A 5,008-nucleotide genomic window follows, 5' to 3' on the forward strand; every position below is an offset into this window, starting at 1 on the left:
TGAAGAGCTTCTCAGCATTTCTGAAGCTAACAGACCTGAAAGAAAAACAATGTAGCCAAGTTGCAATATTAAAGCATTATTCTGTGAGCAAAATAATGAACAATCTGGGAAGCAACCAAAGAAGATTAAAGGTCTATTCTAAGTCAGAGTCATTGTACTAAAAACAATTGGTTGACAGTAATTTCAGAAGGCAGCCTAGGATCAAAAAATGTGATAGTAAAGGAAGATTGAACTACATAAAAATATTTGCAAAGTAAACTGTGACTCAAGAATTGACAGAATACCAAATGAGATATTCCAATAAACAGATAGAGTCCTGGAGATGTCCAGTTGTCTATGTGGAAAAAATTAGAAGACTTGGCCAAGTGACTAGAAGATATCTATATTTTTGCCCATTCCGAAGAGAAAAACAGAATGTGGACATTATTGAACAATATCATCAATATCATATGCAAATAAAATGTAGCTAAAAAGAATTTATCTTATTTGTTTGTTTGTTTATTTATTTATTTATTTATTCTTTTTATGTGTGTACCGTCAAATTGGATCTGACTGGTACAGAAGGCAATTGTTCCTCCTTCTTCAGCAGAGCATCTGGTGGATTTGAACTGTGCACCTCTGGGATTGAAGTGCAGTTTCCTGCCACTAGGCCACCAGAGCTCGCCTAAAAAGAATTTCTAAAATTATTGCAGCAGTAAACATGGAACTGTGAGAAATGCAAGCTAGATCCAGAAGAGAATGTGAGATGAAGAATGTCATTGTGGATCTTAGACGGATCTTGGTTGAAAAACATAGAATGCCAGAAAGATGTTGCCTTTTTAATTAACTTTGCAAAAACATACAACTGTGTGAATTATTTTAAAAAAATCAAGAATAATATTGAGGAAAACAAAATCCATGTTCATGCAGAGCTCATGTATAGAGAAAAAGGCAGTCATTTGAATGGAGCAAAGGAATATGTTGCTGTTATGTGTCACATAACAACATGAGTGGACTATAACTCATTAACGACCCCATGCGCCATCTCTGAGCCCTGCCCTATCCTGAGGCAGTCTCACTGTCTGACACACCTAACCCTATTACCCCAGTTACTGAGTTAATTCATCTCATTCAGGGTTCTCTTCTCTTGCACTGTCCCCGCCACCTTCTAAGCATGTTGTCATTTTCCAAGGACATCATGCTGGTCCCTCCTGGTAACATGCCCAATATATGTGAGACAGAGTTTCAAAGACCTTATCACCAAGGAGCGGATTAGTTTCACTCTCTCCAGTATAGACCTATTTGTTCTTTTGGCAGGCCAAGAACAAGTTTCAGGGCCTGCTTTAACATACATTTTTCTGTCTTTTCTTTCTTGTCTTTTTAATGAACTTTTGCTTTCTTCATATTTGGTGTCCTTGATATCATTCCACAACTTGTCTGTTCTTCAGTTATTAGTGTTAAAGTGTTCAATTTATCTTTAAGATGGTCTGTAAATTCAATTGGAACATATCCAAAGTCAAACGTATTTTGGCTCTCCTGTATTTGTTCTAATATTTTTTTATCTTCATCATAAACTTGTGCATCTGCAATTAATGATCTTCCACAGTTCCACAGTTGGCCTCTCACCTTGTTCTGACTGATGATTTTGAGATTGAGTTTTCTTTGCACAGAAGCAATCAGTTTGATTCCTCTAGTGAGGTCTATGAGGATAGAGTTGCTTATGTTGTTGAAAAATTTATTTTCAATTAACAAATTATTGGTCTTACAAAACTCTATCAAGAAATTTCCATTACATTTTTTAGTACTAATGCAGTATTAGGAAATTAGGAAATATCCTAATTACTAATCCTTTTTTTTAAAGAGACTTTTTTATGTTTCCAACTTTTACATTCCAACAACTTATTAATTATAAATTCACCTTGGCTGCATGCTTGATCATTTTCAGATGCAGAACTTGGTAAAAGTCTCAATTTTATCATCTTATACATTAGTGTTTAGTTCAGTAAATTTGAATAATGCTTGTTTTAACAAGTCTTTCTTATAGACATATGGATATTATCCTATCACTGACAGCTTTATACTTCAGGATAGATTTTAAAATGTTCTTTTTGATGATGAATGTGAAGCCATTTCTCTTCAGTTTATCATTTCCCCATAGAATACCATATGTCTGATTAAAAATGAACAATGGCAGTCTATTTCAGATCCTATGTCAGTATTCTAGTGAATATGATATTGATCTTTATGCATTCTATTTCATTTTGATGACTTCCAATTTTTCTAGATTTATTATATACATACATACACACATTATTATATGTGATGTAATATTTAACATATCAGATTGCTATCCGAAAGGTGGATACCTTAAATTCACCTGCTTCTTCAAGGGAGAAAGATTTGCAGCCTTGGAAACCTCAATGGAGGGTCACTGTTAAGTCAAAACCAACTGGAGAATCAGTCTCTAGACTGACATCATTACTCATTAGTACACTGCAGAGAGCACTGAGTGGGTAAAAGTCATGAAGTGGTAGATCTCTACATAATGGGACTTGAAATTGTTTCTAATAGCCTGTAATATTTAATGCATGCTTTTCTTACAATAATACTCTTTTGACTGCTTTCTATACATATCCTTCTTTAGTTAGCAAAATACATAAGTATTCCTAACATCTGGAAAAAGTACAACCATTCTTCAAATTACTAATAGCAAAAAGAGAAAAAGAAATGGAGGGCAATATTCACTTCAAAGCAGTGGTTCTTATAATTTTTACATACATGACCTAAACAATGTAGATAGTAAGAAATGATAGAAATAGGTTCCCCCCCCCCTCCCTTTCCCTGGATCCCGCAGGAGATGGGTGCCCCCATTGATACGTTGTCTTTCGGCTATTGGATATCATGCCTCCCAAGAAAGAAGTTCCTGTGAAGAAACCAGCGGTCCCTGCTACCTCAAAGCCCGTTGAGAAGCCAGCATGCCGGGCCCTTCCAGCCAAGGTCAAAGCTGAGCCAGCTGTCTCTTCAGCTCCTGAAAAACCCCAGGAACCCCCCATCGATATCTCCAAAGTGGTAATGGGGTTTAACAAGGACCAACTGGAGGAGTTCAAGGAAGCCCTTGGGCTGTTTGACCGAGATGGGAAGATTCTGGACAGTCAGTGCGGGGATGTGATGAGGGCCTTGGGCCAGAACCCCACCAACGCTGAAGTGCTTAAGGTCCTGGGGAACCCCAAGAGTGACGAGCTAAAGTTCCGGCGTGTGGACTTCGACACTTTCAGTCCTTGACCTTCTGCAGCAAACACCTCAGGCCTCCCTCAATTTTGGTTGTTGTGTCATCTGCATAACACTGGTTGTTGATGAGTCTTCTTCCAATCTCTTTGGCTGATTTTCAGAGGTTATAAAATGCACAGGGGAGATGGCTCATTTTTCTCCCTTGGAGCAGTTGGTGGATTTGAACCACTTGCCTTTGCGTTACCAACAGAACTCCCTACCAATAGAGTGGGATGTGATGGTGGTCTCTTTGGTAAAAGAATGTCATGTGTTCTGCTAAGGGTCTAGGAGTGACTGAAACATGCAAACAAGAATAACACCTCCTTCAAGGACTTTAAAAGCTAACAAAATTCATTCCAGGATATTTCTTGGTATCCATATAGATTCATGGCAATATTGTTAAACTGGCATCAGAATGATGACTTTAACCTACTGTAACACTTTACTTTGAGTGATGAACAATTAAACTTTATATTATCTATTTACTAAAAACCAAGAACTCTGCTGAAGTTTTTAAGAAAAAATTATCAACCTTTGGAACAAAAACCCATTTCATTTACATTCACTTGCCATTTCATTACTTAGGAGCCTTTCTAACATCAGGCAACGATTACATTAACTTTCCATTTTGTCTGAAGCTATATGCTACCATTTAGAAATTAATAGGTAAAAACATGAATTACCTAGACATTATTCAAATTTTCTCCTGAAATTCTAAAAACCACAAAACTTGCAAAATGAACATGTCATGGGATTTAGATTTAGCACCGATTGGTTCTACTTCCAAGTTTACTGTACCTGTAGTTAATACATCATACCAGTCCACATGTATAACACACTGGTTTGTACTGTTTTCAGTGATAACTATCTCAACAAGGAATGCCCAACAAGGAATGAATGGGAAAATAGTATCTATCTGCTTTTGTAATATCTGTATGCAAGGAAATTTAGTCTGTATCCAAGGAAATTTAGTCTAGCATCCCATTCCAGATTCATTGTGGATTCCAAGTTTGGCAGAAGGAATGTGACTCGCAGTTTTAAGATCAAAATATCAAAGAAAGTAGTTGGAGGTGGGGTGGGTTTTTTTAACCATTTAATGTAGTTACTTGTCTGTGTAAAGAAATTTGATGAAAATATTGCGTTGGGTATAGGAGTTTTCTGTTTAAGTTTCATTATATGATTTTTAGAAATATTTAATGTTTCCTTTTTTGTGTTCTGTGTACTTTCTGGTCATCTCTTTTCATGAACGAGCTGAGTATACACATGTGCACGCACTGGCTGTCACCTCTCTTCCTTTTCCAGTTGTTAGGTACTGTTGAGTTCACCCCAATCCACGGCGACCATGCCCAATAGAACAAAACACTGCTTGATCCTGTATGGTCTTCAGAATCCCTGTTGTGCTGAAGCCCATTTTGTAGCAATTGAGTCAGTCTGTCTTGTTGTGAAAGTTCTTCACCTTCACTGACCGTCTGTTTTTCCAAGTGCTATGTCTCTTTCTGTTCCGATAACTTGCCCAATGTATGTGAGACAGTCTTACCATCCTTTCTTCTAAGGAGCACTTTGGTTGTACTTCCTTCAAGACAGACTTTTTTCTTGTTATAGTTCTTTTGATCATCCATGATATATTCAATAGTCTTTGCCAACAGTACCATCCAAAGGCATAGATTTTTCTTTTGTCTTTCTTATTCATAATCCAAATTCCCTCTCATAGTAAACCATATTTAATACTAAAAACTTTGTCCTGTGTTTTAGCCATATATAT

At 36.8% G+C, this 5,008-nt stretch overlaps 1 pseudogene; it reads left to right on the forward strand.

The window, feature by feature from the left end:
• Positions 1-2,880: 2,880 nt before the first annotated feature.
• Positions 2,881-3,261, forward strand: LOC102875697 (annotated as a pseudogene).
• The last annotated feature ends 1,747 nt before the right edge of the window (positions 3,262-5,008 follow it).

This window comes from Elephantulus edwardii, unplaced genomic scaffold, assembly GCF_000299155.1.
Source record: "Elephantulus edwardii isolate Elephantulus edwardi_28Jun2011 unplaced genomic scaffold, EleEdw1.0 scaffold00002, whole genome shotgun sequence".
Classification (NCBI taxonomy): Eukaryota; Metazoa; Chordata; class Mammalia; order Macroscelidea; family Macroscelididae; genus Elephantulus; species Elephantulus edwardii.